Raw genomic sequence first — 19,656 nt, forward strand, 5'->3', positions numbered from 1 at the left:
CTGTCATTTATGTTAGTATTGTGGAATTAATACAATGTTGTTGATACATCCTCAGTTATCTCTTATCACAGCCATTCAATTCTGTAACTGTTTTAAAGTCACTATTGGCCTCATGGTGAAATCCCTGAGCAGTTTCCATCCTCTTCGGCAACTGATTTAACAAGGGCACTTGTATCTTTGTAGTGACTGGTTGTATTGATACACCATCCAAAGTGTAACATTTATAACTTCACCATGCTCAAAGGGATATTCAATGTCAGCTACCAATAGGTGCCCTTCTTTGTGAACCATAGGGAAACCTCCCTGGTCTTTGGGGTTGAATCTGTGCTTGAAATCCACTCCTCGACTGAGGGACTTAACAGATAATTGTATGTGTGGGGTACAGAGATGGGGTAATCATTTAAAACCATGTTAAACACTATTATTGCACACAGAGTGAGTCCATGCAACTTATTATGTGACTTTTTATGCAAATGTTTAGTCCTGAATTTACATAAGCTTTTCATTTTGAATACATTTGTAAACATTTCTAAAAACATCATTCCAATTTGACATTATGCGATATTGTGTGTAGAGCAGTGACACAATATTTCAATTGAATCCATTTTAAATTCAGGCTGTAACATGACAAAATGTGGAAAAAGTCAAGTGTTGTGAATTCTTTCCGATGGTGCTATAAATCCAGTTAGTGCCGTTTTATGAAGAAAAAATGAAGATGTTCTTTCTTTACATGTTGATACTTTGGTCTATCAAAATATGTACTTCAAGTTGTGTTAACATTATAAAAAATATTAGTAGGAAAAAATGTTGCCCCTATTTTCAAGATTCCCTGTGCTCAAAGAAGACTTAAACTGACTGATTGGACCAATGGGAATGTGCTCTTACTAAGTCAAATTAAAACTATGTTGAAGCAGACATCAGTTTGCCATCTGTGATTAGTGAGTTAATCAAGTATGTGTGCGAAGCAGAAAACTCCTCTAAGGATCAACCTCTCTCTTTTGATAGTAGAGTACAGTTGATGATTGGATAAAATGTGCTTGGCTTACTGTGCTGGAATATGAACCTATAATACACCATTTGCATTTTAATGAGCTATTGAGCATTATAAAATAAATGATCCCAGCTACACAACCCTCTCACTTAAACAACTGTAGCTTCCAGCTTGTTATTGTAATACAATAACATTTTCGTAAGGATACATTTAACTTCTGTTTGTAGTTATAATGTGAATGGAAATGCACTATGTACTCATTAAGGACTTAATTAAGGACTTTTTTTGATAAAGATTGATTTGATTTTACTTGTACAATATTAATTGTATATAGCCTATTGTATTTGGCCTACGGTAATTATGTACATGCCATATGCACCATTATTTCAGTGTTGTTGCATCCTACACTTCAGCAATCCACTTTGACTGTGACACGTATCAACAAGCCATGCATGAAATTTATGCATGACAAATGAGAAGTTCGGTATGCCGAACAAAATGTTGTTCAATTAAAGGAAAAGTAATGGCATCCCACAGTATATAACAAAGAAAATCAGGACATACTTAAAAGTGACAGAAAACCATAATGGCTCGTTCTCCCACCTGTCATGCTATGTTATTCAGCTAATTCCCCTTGCTGTTTAAAACACTTGCACTTCCAAATTCGCCATCGTAATCTCTATGACAGAGGACATTAATTATGGTCATCAGTCGATCGTTGTTTCTTCACAACATCTCTGATTAAAATTTCACACAATGTAATGATTGTGCTTCAGCGTTAGAAGCTGTGAAATGTACGGAGAAGTCAATGAGTCTGAATTTGTATTCTTGGGAGAGTCGTTCGCGTTAAAAAGCTGCCCAAATCAAAGGCATAAGTGCTTGAGGAAAATATTTATTTACATGCAAATTATAATATATCTTAACAACATGTTCATTAAAATATTGTGCAAATGAGGGACCAACAAAGTGATAACTTCTATCCCGATATGTGGGTTCAGATTTCATACTTGGGAAGTTTAATTAAGCAATAGATTATGTTTTGAAGGGAGTGTTCAGTTTAATGAATCCCCCGAGAACGCAGATAAACACTGCAAAAGTATCAAAGCATTCATCTCTTTAATAGATGTGAAAATTAGCCATGTAAATGGTCTGGAGTCTTTCTTTTCAACACTCGTGGGAACGTTCACCAGATAAAGATGACACTTTATGTAACCTGCATTATACAAGCTGTGTTTTTTTTTTTGAAAGCGCCCGAATGCTATTTTAGGTACGCTCTAACATCTTCAAGGACGAATAGACAAACACCAATGTCTTCAAATGCATCATTTTAAGACACGACTCATCAACAGTGAGGATGGATGGAGAGAGGTTTTCTGTGTCAAAGTGACTCGATGGCATACCGATTCGAATCTCCACCTTATGCCTTGTAAAACCAAACGAGTGCAATTGATCAATAGAGTATTACCCATCGGTACGACTTATATGAGGCTCTTTGATCAAGGAGTAGCCTTCACCGTGAGTGAATTGGTGGTCATTTAAGCTGGGTTTTTTTCTCTCAATAAGATCTACCTCCGTGTGGGTCTATGCTGCAATGGTGAAACAGAAGAGAGTCAGTGAACCTTACTCCATTGTGTGATGGAAGAATGCTACGTGCCTAACATTCACCTCTGCTAGGCTGCCTGTTGTTTATCCCTGTAATGTCCATTTTATTGGGGAATCTCAGCAAGCCTTCACACTACCTGCTGTGCTCAGCAGTGTGGAGAAGCCAGGGCCAGTTGAGTGGTGGTCAGTGGCTGTCTATCACAATCTCAGGGATCAGTTAGCAGACATCAGTCTTCGGCTCTGGCCTGGTGCTGGTTGTCTTATGTCTCTTGATGTTACAAAAAGAAGGTGGAACACCACAAAGGTTTGTAAACATAGAAGTAGACTAATTCTATTGTAAATGTGGTAAGTTCAGACTTTGTGTGTTGTTATCGTCATTGTGCATTTGTAATATTACTGTAATTAGTTGAGTGTGTTATGCCATTATAGCATGAACTATGTGTCACAATCCTTTTTACTGAAAATGATTGTAAAACATGAAGATTTTATGATCCGTTGTGGTATATAGGCAGGGCCGGCCCCAGGCATAAGCGACACAGGCGGTCCCCGCCGGAGGCCACGACCAAGCATGAAAAATGTTTCACAATTCTTTTTAATAAAAATGATTGTTAAACATAAATGTTTTATGATCCTATGTGGGATATGGGCAGGGCCGGCCCCAGAAAAAAGCAACATAGGCGGTCCAGGCCGGGGACTCCCAACCAAAAAATAACGACTGGGCATGGAGGGCACGCAAGACACGTGCCCAGGGGCCCTGACCTCCAGATGGCCCCCATTGACATGGCACAAGTCATGCCAAAATGTGTAGAATTGCAGAAAATTTGATTCAAATTGCAAGCATTTCTCTCCGCCCAATGAAACATTTTTACAGAATTGCAGGAAGTCAACTGTAAAACAGAAGAAAAGTCATATTTCTGCAACATGGATTTTTTGTTGTTGAATTGCATGAATTTTGTTATAAAACTGCAACATTTTCTGTAGCCCCTTGGCAAAATGTGTAGAATTGCAGGAAAATAACTTTAAAACATATTTTTGTTGTATCCTCCGTCAAGAGAAGAACATCTAAAAGGTTTTTCCTGTGAGGTGGGGGGGGCCTCCCCAACCAAATCGTGCGTAGGGCCACCAAAAGGCTATGGCCGGCGCTGTGTATAGGGATCGGGAAAAACATTGTCAAAATAGGTTGTTACTTTCACTCATTGGTTTGAGGTCGGAAGTAAAGAAAACAGAAACCTTAGGTTGGAGAAGTGAACAGTCAGAGCCAATCCTACCTCTACCTCTCCCCCTGCTGTGGGAACAGGCCCTGTAGCCCTCTTAGAAGTAAACAACAGCCCCGTCAACAGTCGGCAGCAGACTTCCTCCTTTCTGTGTTTCATTTGCTGCGCTGCCCTTCTCCAACTCCATTCCTGACCTGTTTCCACCCCTAATTTCTCCCATCACATTCAGATCAGAGCTAGCCGACGGTCAGCTTCATTACAGCCAATGTTTCTCTGCAGTTTGGTGCTGGGTCTCCTCTGAATTACCGTCATTTACATTTTCCAGCGGTGATTGCGGTTGCAGGTGGTAATACATTAAGGGACTGAGACAGCCAGTGGCAGCCGACTGAAAGACCTTTCTCCATTTACACTAAGTTTCTCCTTACATTCTTGGCCATGTAGCCGTAATTAGGGGCAATGGTTTTGACTGTGGTCATATTCATACGGGACAACTCACTATAAGTTGTACAACAAGGTGATTACATATATTACATATGATTACGATATTACTATATTACTATATTACATATATTGTGCTGGGCCAATAGATTATGCCAGGGGTCTTGGGAATTTCAAGTAGAAATTCTAGCCTAATCAAAGCATAAAAAGACTGCCTTGAAATAGCTTATTGCTCATTTCAAGAGCTATCCGGCTGCTTGCCAGTCCCATGTGGCTCAGTTGGAGCATGGTGCTTGCAACACCAGGGTTGCAGGTTCGATTTCTACTGGGGACCAGCGCTCACTACTGCTAAGTGACTCAAATGGAAATGTCATAGAAGGGCATAATATTCTGCTTTGTCTACATGTGTTCCTTTTTGATTTGTTCATGATGTCACATGGCACTTTAAATCTAAGCAATCCATGACTTTTGTAATTATAGAGGAAAAAATATGTTGTAGAGGCTTTGATATACCGTATCGTATTAAACATCTGATCGAATTCATTGACACACATTTTAGCATACAATTTTGACTTGATAGATCCCGGCACAGTATTTGAAACATGGTATTCTTCATAGTGTCTCTCGAAGATGAACTCCTCTAACAGGTAACACCCACAGAAAGCCCTCAGTCCATTTCCATGTAGCCTCCAGCTGCATGAGCGCTATGACAGCCTCTTGGGGCAGGGGAATTATTGAGAGCAGGCCTTCCCTAGCTCAGTGCCTCTGGCTGGGCCCAGCCAGCCCCCCAGTGCTTCACAGTGCCTCACAGCGCAGCCCACCAAGCACACAGAGAGCAAAGAGGCACTGGGGACCCCTCTAATTGTCCATGCTTTGGGCGCCTCTTCTCTAGCCCAGCATGAAGACAGCCTGCTCCAGTCCCAGGGCCGTCCCGCTGCTCCCCACTCAGCCTCTACACAGGGAGTCTGAAGACAGGGTTTGGGTTTGAGCTTCTAACATACTGACTGAGGCAAAAGTGCACCTGGAAATGCAGAGGATATTTCAGCGTGTTCTGCAGTCAATATGGCCGACTGCCAGTGCCATCTCAGTATGACATGGTTAAACCTTCTTCACAGGCGTTATCAAGTTTATGCCATCCACACACTTCTCAGTGGATAGAACACTAGCGATATGTTTGCAGCATTGTCGGAGCACACATGCTGAGCCTCAGCCATAACATTCAAATGAAACTAAAATCATTCTGTTATTACTTCACCAGTTCGGCAGACGATGACGAGCCCCCAGATTTTGTCGACTCGATGCCTTCATAAACAATATCCACATAAAGGCCTATGTTATTTTCTGACTGCATGTAGTTGTAGATATTTCTCTGTGCCTTGGAGGGATCCAGGTCTTCAAAGGCTCCAGTAAGAGGCTGCAGTGAGAATAGACTGTGTGGAGCCTGAGGAGCTGGGGGAGGCAATGGGGAGGATGAGGGAAGGCCACGGCTGCTGGGAGATGATGAGGACTGACAAGGCCACCCCCCCAAAAAAAACGAAGGAAGAGGCAGCACCAAGTCATCCAGTGGGGGAGGGGAGAGCACATATTCACAACCCACCGCTATGGCTATTAGTACCTTTTGATACTTTCAGCTCTTTGAAATCACTCCATGTTTCTTCCTGTGAGAGTCGAAGAGAAAACTCTGGCAAATCGTGGATACATCTGTTCGAATCAAACATGTTTGTTTCTACCTTGCTGATGGTCCAGTTTAGCACTGATGTGTCTGTGCTGAAACATTCCAGATGGTGAGAGGGAGGAGGAGAGGCAACTATAATGATAGCAGTTAGAGATGTACAACACATTTACAACACGTACTGTTTCAGCCAGTAGCAGAGCAGCCAAACAACATCTCGTACCTGTTCACTAGGCTCATTTCCTTGAGGGTTTTCAAATTGATTCTGGATCAGTTTATACCAAAGAATATACATGTATTCTACTGTTTCACATACTGTAAATGTTCTATGTTGGTTTGTTGATTTTAAACGGGGTTAAATCCAAGCAAGGAAGCAAGTCGAAGCAAGACTGTACTTATTCACGAGATTCAACAACGTCATAGATTTTAAAATGCTACCCTCAGAAGGTTGCAATTACAAAACAAGCTCCTGAAATCACTTAGAAGGGTTATGTATTGTAAATGTGGTGCTTTCTAATGCCATGATCAACCAGTCGGAACTAAAAGTAATTATGAGCCGCTCAAGGTTAAATTGGTATGCATTAACATTTTAGAATGCCAAATCGTTATTTTCTTAACAATGAATCTAGCTACGTATATTAGTGATACACGTAACGCACAACGTCATTTATCTGGCCACGTAACTCACATGCTTTGATTATGTCCATTTTCATTTCCCTGTCTTTCCAATGATGAGCAGTCAGAAACCTACATTCTTGCATCCCAATTTCATTTCCAGTAAGATGGGGAAAGAGATTCCCTGTTAAGATGGGGGAGAGAATGGGTTCCTAAATTTGTGCAAATATCAATTCGAAGGAGATTTCAGATAAGGCAAAGATCCCCCTGATATCATATTTACTAACCCCTCCAATCAATACAGTTAAGGGATGACACGCACGCACACACACACACACACACACACACACACACACACACACACACAAACTTATCATTTAGATATTAACATACACTATATACACAAAAGTATGTGGACACCACTTCAAATTTGTGGATTTGACTATTTCAGCCACACCCATTGCTGATATAAAATTGAGCACACAGCCATACAATCTCCATAGACAAACATTGGCAGTAGAATGCCCTTACTGAAGAGTTCAGTGACTTTCAACATGGCACCGTCATAGGATGCCACCTTTCCAACAAGTCAGTTCGTCAAATGTCTGCCCTGCTAGAGTTGCCCCGTTCAACTGTAAGTACTGTTATTGTAAAGTGGAAACATCTAGGAGCAACAACGGCTCAGCCGCGAAGTGGTAGGCCACACAAGCTCACAGAATGGGACCGCCGAGTGCTGAAGCACGTAGTGCATAAAAATCATCTGTTCTCGGTTGCAACACTCACTACTGAGTTCCAAACTGCCTCTGTAAGCAATGTCAGCACATGAACTGTTTGTCGGGAGCTTTATGAAATGGGTTTCCATGGCCAAGCAGCCGCACACAAGCCTAACATCACCATGCGCAATGCCAAAAGACGGCTGGAGTGGTGTAAAGCTCACCGCCATTGGACTCTGGCGCAGTGGAAACGTGTTCTCTGTAGTGATGAATCCCGCTTCACCACCTGGCAGTCTGACGGACTAATCTGGGTTTGGTGGATGCCAGTAGAATGCATAGTGCCAACTGTAAAGTTTGGTGAAGGAGGAATAACGGTCTGGGGCTGTTTTTCATGGTTTGGACTAGGCCCCTTAGTTCCAGTGAAGGAAAATCTTAAAGCCACAGCATACAATGACATTCTGTGCTTCCAAATTAGTGGCAACAGTTTGGGGAAGGCCCGTTCCTGTTCCAGCATGACAATGCCCCTGTGGCTGAGTGGAAGCAAGTCTCCGCAGCAATGTTCCAACATCTAGTGGAAAGCCTTCCCAGAAGAGTGGAGGCTGTTATACAGTAGCAGTAAAGGGTGGACCAACTCCATATTAACGGCCCATGGTTTTGGAATGAGATGTTGGACCAGCAGTGTCGTGTTATTTCAGCAAGCAGCAAAGACAGCAAAAGACTGTCAATGAGGTTCTTTAAAGATATTAGTGGTATTGTTCAGGATTCTCCCCAGAGTTTGTCCTCCCCATGACACTGAATGGACAAATTAGACAGCCCAAATGTGCTCGTGCTGAACATATTGTATTACTATTCAGAAAGTTATGGGAGCAATAAATAAGTACTTTGGAATGTTGGTCATGCCAGGAATAGCAATGAAAAGGATAGCTAGACAATAGCCCCTAACTGGACTGTGACAGGCTAATTATTTTGCCTGCATAATAAAACTCTCTTTACATAGGTCACTTGGAAAGTGTAATAAAAAAATGTGTTATAGATTATTTTTATTGAAGCAATTAAACCAAAAAGCCAAAAAAAAAAAAAAAGTAATTAAGTGCTGAGGTAATAATAGCGTTGGTCAAAAGCATTTGTTTTAGAAAAGGATTTGTCTGCCTTGCCTCTTTAATGCAGCCTAGCACACAATCCTATTCATGGTGTGTGATTTTAGAAGTTTACCAGTAGCTTTGACTGCGAGAGCCAATTATATTTATAATGCCACATTCTGTGCAGAATTTTGTTAAACTATTGTGTGGTAATTGTAAGCAAAATGCTAAGATGATTTAAATGACCTATCTACCTATGTATATTAAATGTCTGAAGATACTAACCATTCCTACTAGCCGGTTAATAATTATGTTAAATTGGTTGTCTTATCAGCACTTAAAAAGTTGGGATTATCAGCGTCTTGACTGTGCCAAATTCTTGGCGGATGTACGGCTGTTCCCTGCATAAAGAGCAAAGGGAAAAGATAATATTTGGAGGTTAAACTCCACAATTTCCTCTTTTAAAGAGAGGTAAAGAGGAGCCATTGCACAAATGTGCTCCCTCTTTGTGAGGTAAATCGGACTGACGGGTCTGTGGGGCATTAACATCCACTTGACTTTGAGTGCAGCAGATTTTCCAAGCCAACACATACATGTAGCTGACACATCAACTGTGTTGATCTCTACAATTGTGTCAGGTACTAAATTCAGATGATATGTTAATGTGAAGGGGAAATATGTTGCCATAATTAGCATATGGACCAATTGCATTCCTGGGCCTTATTATCATTCAGCTCGCGCACCTTCCAAACAGCACAATAATAATCTAATTGTCTGGTAGAAAAATACATTTGCATTGTTTTATAAGGTCAAAGATAGTGTGTTAAAGAATAAAAAATCCCCTCAACCAAGATAAAGGGTTCTGTTTTCAAAGTAATGTAAATTGTTAAGTTAAGTATTCTTGACTCAGACAGGTTAGACTTTATAATAAACTAATGTTTAGATTTTTAAAGACATCACGATGCAGTATAAAAACAGGAAGTTAGGTCCTGAATATCCTGGTGCTAAAGCCCCGGAACCTATTGTGCAGTACAGTATCGAGTAAGTTTGCGTTTCGGCTGTGAAATGTGTATTCTGCGGACATAGCTAGCCTGAAGCTGAGCTGTTTGCATCACCAACTGAAAGTCTTATCCACAGGTGTACAATCAGCAACATAAGGAACAGTCCTTTTATTCTAAGGTCCCTATCATCGTTGAGGTGCTTGACAGATATACGCCGGCATGCAATGCTTTTACAACAGAGAAAAATACTTTCCTCCACGTATATTTTACGTGTAAAGAAGCGTCTTGGTTGTTTAAGAAGAGATGTTTTGTATGTTTTCTCAATTCAATAGGCTATCATGGTTGAATGTCCTGTTTTGTGTCTTTTCAACTCTCACCGAAACATCATCACTTTTATTTTGCCATGACCCAGAAAAGCTTTGCATGTGTGAATTTATCATTTTAATTATCCACCGATATGTACCTGTGTTGTTATTTATAAAACAAAGTATGACTGTCATAATTTACACCTCGTACAACAAGTTGAAAATGTGTTTGGAAATCCACCCACATCTTCTACTGTTCACTGTGCTCTATCCTTTAGTTGAAAGATGCATTTCATTGGCAGTGCCAGCATGAAATACTACAACCACAACAGGTCCCTAATTCTCCATTGTTCGAATCCATTTGTCTTGTCATTGAGTTTGTGAACAGCAGAGGGCAGCTTGAATGCATAAATATCCAGTGTTCACATCTCCCAGTCATCTAAAAGGCATGCCCTCCTTTATATCCCTGGGCTCAGCCGTGCCTCACTGCACTCCGCTCTGACAGACAGACGGCATGACCATAGAGAGCACAGACTGTAACCAACATCAACGTTATCACAAAACACAAAGACTGGAAGAAGTGGTCGAATTAAACGACTATAACTTCAGTCAAATTATCGACATGTAGTATACTTTAGATGCTCCTTTGTTTCCTTCTTACTCCAACAGACCTACTTTATGTTATACTCTATCCGTGCTCTGTGAAGAGCACACTGTGCTGTTGTTGTGAAGGCTAAAAGAAAGAGTTTTTCATTAGTATGCATCCACTGGCTGTTCTCTCCTCGGAGTTCCTCTCCTCTCTCTAGGCCATGGCTCAAGAGGAAACTGCCAGCACGTGCCTACGTTCATCGTCACTGTCAGGTGGACTAGTGGTGGTCCTCTCTCTCTCCCAAACTGGCTACCAACCCCCGACTACAGTCGTTCCACAACAGAAATCTCCCCTCTGTTCTAAATGAATGCAGCTGCTATGACTGAGGTGTGCTGCTCATCCACCTTTGAGAGCGTGTGTACCACTCTACTTTATTTAATGCATGTACAAAGTCTATGAATATTATATTAACTGCTAACAGGTAGTCAAGAAAGATGGCTCGGGTCGGGTTACATTTGTCAATTTAACCCCGCAACAAATGTATGACTTGATGATTACTACTTCATGTAACTGTTAAAAGGGGATTGTGTTTTTTTTTATCAGAAAGTGTACCAATTAGAAGTATTCCCATGGAATTATTAACATTGGCCAACCTTTGTAATTATTAATCGGTGGACCCAGCTTGCCGCCGCACTGTAACAACTCATCAGGCGAAATTCAATTGAATTCGGACTGTTAAACAGGCCTGTCAAGAAGGTAAAAAGACTGTTTATGTTTCATTTGACTTAGGAATAATTGCTAATATTAAAGTCTTAATCAAGGTACAATAGATGTGATGTCTCCACCATTCATTAATGGAGGGGGTGGTGACTTATGTGTCCCCAAAAAATGATAGGCCTCTCTCCAGTGAGAGACCTCTGAGGGGCGTTCACATCTCACTGGGAGGTCACAGAGTTTTTTTTTTTATTTTTTTATTTCACCTTTATTTAACCAGGTAGGCTAGTTGAGAACAAGTTCTCATTTGCAACTGCGACCTGGCCAAGATAAAGCATAGCAGTGTGAGCATACAACAAAGAGTTACACATGGAGTAAACAATTAACAAGTCAATAACACAGTAGAAAACGAAGGGGGGGTCTATATACAATGTGTGCAAAAGGCATGAGGAGGTAGGCAAATAATTACAATTTTGCAGATTAACACTGGAGTGATAAAAGATCAGATGGTCATGTACAGGTAGAGATATTGGTGTGCAGAAGAGCAGAAAAGTAAATAAATAGAAACAGTACGGGGATGAGGTAGGTGAAAAGGGTGGGCTATTTACCAATAGACTATGTACAGCTGCAGCGATCGGTTAGCTGCTCAGATAGCTGATGTTTGAAGTTGGTGAGGGAGATAAAAGTCTCCAACTTCAGCGATTTTTGCAATTCGTTCCAGTCACAGGCAGCAGAGTACTGGAACGAAAGGCGGCCAAATGAGGTGTTGGCTTTAGGGATGATCAGTGAGATACACCTGCTGGAGCGCGTGCTACGGATGGGTGTTGCCATCGTGACCAGTGAGCTGAGATAAGGCGGAGCTTTACCTAGCATAGACTTGTAGATGACCTGGAGCCAGTGGGTCTGGCGACGAATATGTAGCGAGGGCCAGCCGACTAGAGCATACAAGTCGCAGTGGTGGGTAGTATAAGGTGCTTTAGTGACAAAACGGATGGCACTGTGATAGACTGCATCCAGTTTGCTGAGTAGAGTGTTGGAAGCCATTTTGTAGATGACATCGCCGAAGTCGAGGATCGGTAGGATAGTCAGTTTTACTAGGGTAAGCTTGGCGGCTTGAGTGAAGGAGGCTTTGTTGCGGAATAGAAAGCCGACTCTTGATTTGATTTTCGATTGGAGATGTTTGATATGAGTCTGGAAGGAGAGTTTGCAGTCTAGCCAGACACCTAGGTACTTATAGACGTCCACATATTCTAGTTGACGGTTATTACTGGAAAACAGAGCATGATAACCTTAAATGAAGGAAGGAGAACTGTGGAAGTATGTATGGAAGTATGATACATAGGAATGTATAGATATTTTGGGCTATTGTGTGTAGATGGGTGAGATTTTTTTAAATATTGAAATCAATTTTGAATTCAGGCTGTCACACATCCAAATCTGAAATAAGTCAAGGGGTATGAATACTTTCTGAAAGCACTGTACACTATGTTCACTTAGTGTATATACTGAAAACACTATATACAATATACATTATATAATAAACTATACCTAGTTCAGTATAATGAATCATGTTACACATACTGTACTTTAACAGACATACATGCTGTATACTGAATCATATGTAATGCTGCACCCTACTTTGGTTTGGGCAATTCTTTCTACGCTGTCATGGATTATCAGTAGACAATTAAAGAAGATGCATTAATTTGCTTCTCTTTGATATAATTGAAGTCTTCCGCTTGGGTGCTATTGTCCTCATTGCCCCCTGCTTGATGCAAATGTGATTACACGACTGCCGCTTGTTCAATTTACAAAGCAGCCTATAGTGCATGTTTTGGCTAAAAGTTCAAGTTAATGCAAAATGAGACGTGATACAAAATCAAAATATAATATAATATATTCATGCTACACACAAAACTAAGGGAAAGGAAAGTTGTAAGTCACCCAAGAAGCAACCCACCTGGAACACAGCTTGATTAGAAGTTCAATAAAATGACATAGAATTCTAGACCATTAGTCGATCTCTTGTGAAAAGCATGGGCGAGAAGATACTTTTCCCTTCTCAGAGCTAAGCACATTCCTCAACCCAAATGTGCCCTTATTAAGTTCCCTAAGTTCAATTTAAAATGGTTCTGTAATTAACAAGTAAGCCGAGCTTTAAAATGTCACATTTATTGTGTTTCTATATCTCTCAAATTCAGTGGTGAAACAGAACGATGTGTGTTTTGTAGCAGCCATGATAAGAGGCTTATGCAGGCAAAATCTCAATATAGATCATTTGACAAACGTCTTTGGTGGCCGTTAACTAAATTGGTTTCACCCTCCTATTTGGGCCTCGTTTAAAAGATATCTTTGAATAATGGTAGGCAGTTGAGCTCTTCTCCAAAGATGAGGTTGATGCAAATGAAATCCATTTCGCTCTCTGTTCTGTTTAATCTATAACATTGTATGTTCTCAGCAAATCTTTCCCTCAGTCCGTTTAAAAGGAAAAAAAACGTATATATACTGCCACCGATGAATGTATCTCAGACACACCTATCTTCCCTTTAAAGTCTGTTTAATACCCCTGATTGCATATCAAGGACACAGAAACATATTATCTGATCATTTCCTGCTTTCGTTACATTAATGATTCTAATATGAATCAGTGTTCCCCCATCAAACAATGTTCATTACCATAAACATGAATATTCATATGGTTATAGAGTGATGTTGAGCTAAACTCTATAATAGCATGTCTCAGTATAGAGATGTATGCAAAACAGAGCAATAGGAAAAGGTGTGCTGTAGGATTTTTACTAGACTGTATGTGAGCTCTAAAAATACCTAATACATTTAGACATTTAGAAACTATGCCAGCACTCCAAACAAAACAGTGTTGTTGTTATGTTTTGGCTAAATGCCAACATTCAATTACTCAAAAGAAAGATATGTAGCAAAGTTGTGTATGCAATGTTTCCCTTATTTTAATTTAGCAAAGTTGTGTATGCAATGTTTCCCTTATTTTAATTTAGCAGAGGTGGGCCGCCGCTGCTAAGTCGTGGCCGCAAATACTTCTCGGGATGGTAAAACGTTTTCAGTGTTTACGCGACTAAACGACTAAAACCCAAATATGACGTTATATCTTTTTTTAAATAAGATAATCTTTGAGAACTACCAACCACCAAAATAAAACTGGATAGTCAGGGAATCCTAAGTCATAGCAATGGGGTCCCCATTTGATTTTGTTCGATTTTTTTAAAACTCAGATAGCATAAGAACACGGCATAAGCCACGGCAAAATGTGTAGAACTGCAGGAAATGTACTTTAAAACGGTCACATTTTCTCTCCTCTCCATGGCAAAATGTGTAGCTCCAGGAAATCAGCTTTTAAAGAGCAACGTTTTTGTCTCTTAGGTCAAGAAGAGTGCTTCTAAAAATAAAAAAAAACGGGTATGTGTGCTTGTTATGTTACAGAGTACGTGTCAATGTGGGTCTGGCTAAGCTTGCAGGGGAGCTGTTGTCAGGTAGAATTTAAAAAAGGCACGGTTTGGTTCCCAAGGTTTCTCACAGAACATCTGCCTCTACATAAACGTGTGCAGCTGCTCCCTCGTCTTTGGATTTGATACAGCGGTATGTTAGGAAGGAGGTCGTTGTGGTGGACAACGTAAGTAATGCATCCTGATAATGTATGAAGTAACTAAGGACTCATGACGTCTGCAGCCACCGATCATATTTGATTGTTAAAATTGGCCATTACAGATTGTATATATACTGTGGCTTGTGTATTGGCCAATACAGCAATACTGCAGCTTAATTTGGCGACTGTTGCATTCAGTTTAAAAGCAACGGAAGGAGGGACATACACACAACCACACACATACACGCTACATTCTTATGGCTCGTACTTCTTAATTGTACCCCGTAAATATTTTTGAAGGAGTAGTTTTCCTTTTATTACGTTCATAATAAGTGCATTTCAACAAGAGTTTTGTATTTTTACTGTTGTCGAAATGATGCGTGTCGACTATGTTCCTATCAAGCCCATGGCTGGCTGTAGTACCAATCAGTGCCTTGAGCGGCTGGCTCCAACCACTGTGTTTTAGCCACGCAGTCCTGTCTCTGGCAGCTGCACGCATGCACACTAGCCGAGGTCAGAGCTGTCACTTCAGAGGGCACTGTCAAATCTCAGCGAGCTCTGTGTGATGTGGGAGTGCTCCCTACAATCGCCCAGATGTTTCCAATCTGCTGGGCTTCTCCTATCCTGCTCACCCACTGTCAGCACAGCCTGCGTTTAAAGTGCCACCGACATGGTTTCAACAACTTTGCAAAAACAAGTCAAAGAGGTGCTCGTCGTAAAATGTGTCACGGTGTAACGCTCCTCTAATGCACGTCGCCAATTAGATAAGTTGTGTTCTTAGTTGTTTTTTTTATGTCGACCATAGATTCTTTGACATCAGAGAAGGCATGGCATGTTTGGAAAGCAAGTTGAGTTAATTTGTGAGTTCACAACACCAACCAGCAGTTTATAAATATACCAACATTTATTTTTGAAACATATACCACAATGTGAAATTGGATTGGTTCAAACTGGACTAATGCTCACTCGCTTGTTTAACAGCATAGCAGGAAGCACTGTCCCACAAATGTTGCTACATGCATCAAATGTGACGGATGGCATTATTCAATTCTGAATACTTGTACCTCAAGGAGCAAAATGAACCATCCTTGACTTCACAATGGCACAACTGTGAGACAAGGCATGCCTTAACCATCTAATGCAAATTACCCCAATTTAGAATCTTGTATTCAGCAGGAGACCATTGCTAAATGATCAGGCAAGCTAGTCACAGATATTAAAATAAATTATGTCTAATTTGAATTTTAGTCACGCTACATTAACTAATAGAAAGTTATTAACATTTCAAGAGAGAGAGAGGGAAAAAAAGCTTTTGCCTGCAAAATTAACAGTGGCTGGGCTGACCTGTAAGCCACGCAGTCTGATCACTATGATAACGGCGTAATGGCATATTTACATTAAAACCTCGGCAGCTAATATGGGATTCAGAATGGGACGCTAAAGTCTAGGATTATTTAGACTGGCCTGCTGGCCTCTCCCAGAGTATTCCTCAACTTCAACACAAGGCAGAAAGTTCTCATTTCATGACTATTTATGTGGCTTGTCTCTCCATGGCTTTGAGCATCTCTCTCCACATCCTAATGTTCTCTTTAGTACGCACTCTTTATCTTTCATCTCCTCTCTCTTTCCTCCTTGGTCTTTAAAGGCAATTATCATTTCACTTTTTTAGAGATGTCAGAATCTTGCACTTCAGTTGTGTTTTCAGGGGCCTTGTTGGGATGAATGGAATTCTTCACCGGCAAAGATGACTAACCCCCACCCCCACCCCGCTGATATTGGCCTTTGAAAAAGAAGAGGAGTTTTTGCATTTGAAATACTCCCCATTCATTTCCTTCTGCTTTGATTCTCTCCAAGAGCCTCTTTTTTTCTATCCATCACGTTTTTTTTTAAAGCTGTAGACTGAGAATATTCCATATGTAAGATGCTGATGGAGACGTTTTAGATTTCTGCCTTGAATTTGATTTCAGAGGTTCTGTCTTAACTTGGTGGCAGTGCTGGCCATGGAACGTGGATTGTCCTTCCTTTGGCATTTTTAGCTGTACTGAAGAGGGTTATGATTAGGACCTGGAGTGTTCCCTGACCACGTGACCTGGTCAGGAAGAATTCTGGGCCCTAGTTATAAGCTATAACGAGGGCCATTGGGGGTGTTTCTAGTCAGGTCACATGGTCAGGATAAACCTATAGCCCTAGTTAATAACAAATATAGAAATATAGCTAGGAGATATACTGTAGGCAACTGCAAAAATAAAGGAACACTTGTGTAAATGAGGGATAAAAAGTACATTGAAAGGTTCCTGATTTTATTAAGCAATCAATATCCCATCATGCTTAGGGTCATGTGCAAAAATGCTTAGTTGCACATTATTTTGACCATGACTGGAAGAAGTGATCTCAGTGACTTTGAAAGAGAGGTTCTTAAAGTGTGTGTGTGTGTGTGTCTTAGTCACCAGGACATTTATGGGAGATTCTGAAGTGGCGCCTGAGACACCTGAGTGTTTTCCAGCACCATCAACAAAATACCAAATGCTGGAATTGATCGTGGAAGAATGGTGTCGCATCCCTGCAATAGAGTTCCACACACTTACAGAATCTATGCCAAGGCGGATTGAAGTTGTTCTGCCGCCTTGTGTTGGCCCAACGCCCTATCAGTGACATTCCCCTACCCACAAATAAAATGGAAGATGTACAACCTCCAAAGATATAAATGAGTTTGTCATGGGGAACAATTAACGGCGATAAATATTTGGATTCGACAGAATTTCAGTAGACCTTGAGTTTCTCAGGTTGTTCATTACACCAAATGAATGAACCCAAATAATATAACAGCCAACTGTGTTCATTAAGTCTACAAAGGCAACTTGACTTATTTGTCCTCATTTAACTTTGGGATTTACATGCTCTTTTTCAAATGTCATTTAGAAATAAATCCATTATTGAGGAGTGCACTTTCCATGACCGTTGGCATCAGAGTGTGTGCTTTTGACATTCTGCAGGTGGGAGGATGTGATATGTATTTAAAAATGCAAAATGACATCTAATGTTTGCGTTGCTGCTTGTCTCACAGACCCCGGGTGTAAACGGCCATCTGGTCCGCCGGTCAAATGTACGTTGTTGGCAGTGTCTCAAAGGAGATCCACTATTATCAGATTTCTTCTCCCTGGAAGACCTGATACAGAATAACAATATGACAAAGCAAGGGAGGGAGGAAAAGAGGGAGGAGGAGAAAGAGGGAGGAGGACGGCATGCATACAAGTTGTCTGGCCAAGCCGCCAGACTCTGTCACATTACAGACGAAATCACTTCAGAAATGCGGAGAGTTAATCTCATAATGAAGTGAAGAGTGCCCATTAGGTGTGTGTAATGTTGCTCCAGAGAGATATGATAGACGTCCAGCAGCTCCCGGATCTTATTTACGCACAGTCACCCCAGCGGTGGCTTTTATTAGGGGGACATTAGAGACAGAGGCATGGAGGATGCCACACAAAAGAGGGGATTTTAATACTCTGGTTTCTAGGTAGCCGTGTGCCGCTACCTGTCACAGGCATACAAAGCATGGCTGTTCAATGCACCTCACAGCAAAACATCTCTATTATAATGGTATCGGTCTGTGTTGTTTGTTGATGCATTCTTTGGAATTTTCCTTTAATAATCCTAGAATGTCTCTCTACAGCTGCTTATACATTTCATTCACATTTGTTCTACATTAACGTACTCCCTTTCTATTTTTTTTATACCCCCTAGCGCTTCCTTTGACAGGACTATTGGATGCCCCTGCTTTTTATGTCCTCACATTTTAGGAGAATGAATTGCTCTCCACTGTCACTGGGCCCCGGCCAAGAATTCATTTTTGTGGGTCAAGTGTTTTAGAATGTCATCTTTGACAGGAACCATCCAACACAATGAATGCAGGGATGGATCTGGCCTTCCCAAGTTTTTCAATCACTGCATACATACACAAATGCATAGCAACCGTGGGGGGACACGCACACAAACACAAACACACACACGCACACACACAGCACAAGTGTAGGTGGAAATCAATATTGAATTAAAACACCCGAAGCTCATGAATAACAAACTGAAAGGGAAAAAAATAAAAAAGGTTTGAGTAGCAGGCTGCTAGTGTTGTAGGAGTATACAGTGTGCTAATGAATCTGATGTTGCATGGCAGAATTCAGTAATTGCCACGCACAATGAGGTATTAGACAGGATGTAGCTAATGGAAAACAATCACATTTAACATGGCTGCTTGGTTCTAGCTGTTCAATAAGTGAGCAGCAGGCTAGCTTACAGCAAACAGGAGCCCGGGGATTTGCTGTGGTGCCTGGCTGCGAGGAGGTAGCAGGGTTTTAATGCGATCGGACTCTAACAGACCATCTATTTACAGTGTGCTCTGGGGAGCTAATAAACAAATGTTGAGTAATTTCAGCCAGCAGTAATTACCCTTGCAGCTGACAAGGAGAGTGTGATACTTTCTCTTTCACCTCCAGCTCAGGCCAGGAGGCAGAGCTAGCACGGCCAGGCAGCAGCCTCTTCATACTGGTCTTTCTTTCGCTGCTCCTCACATGGTCATGGCTCCTGGCCAGCAGTCACTCCTGCAGGATCACTTACAGCCTCCCTGGTGTCTCCCTCTGTACTTGTGTCAGACACAACAAGGTATCATTATGCCACGGCCACAGCCCGACATGTAACGAGCCATAATCACATTTAATTGCGTAATCTATAGAACGCAAAAGCAGTGATTCGCCATTTATCACTGTTATATACCAACGATGGGAATGTGTTGGGACCATTTAGGACCCTGCAAATGTAATTAAAGAGAGAAGAAAAAAATTAGCGACCAGTTTGGTCGTTCGTATGTCATTCTTGTAAGATGCCCCTCCCCCTCAAACGCATTTGCTTGCACTTGAAAGGGGGATGTGAAAATCTCTGGAGAAAGAACACCAATATTAAGTTCAGGAATCAAACAAACACCTGAGCAGGTGAGACAGGAGACAAGGCCAAAGGTATCCGGATCCAGGAGGCTCAATCTCCCTCCTGCTGTTTGCGGTGAAATAGATTTTTATGCAGCTATGTTTCTATCGATCCTAGAGTCTTTCGTCGA

This window comes from Oncorhynchus kisutch, linkage group LG2, assembly GCF_002021735.2.
Source record: "Oncorhynchus kisutch isolate 150728-3 linkage group LG2, Okis_V2, whole genome shotgun sequence".
Lineage (NCBI taxonomy): Eukaryota > Metazoa > Chordata > Actinopteri > Salmoniformes > Salmonidae > Oncorhynchus > Oncorhynchus kisutch.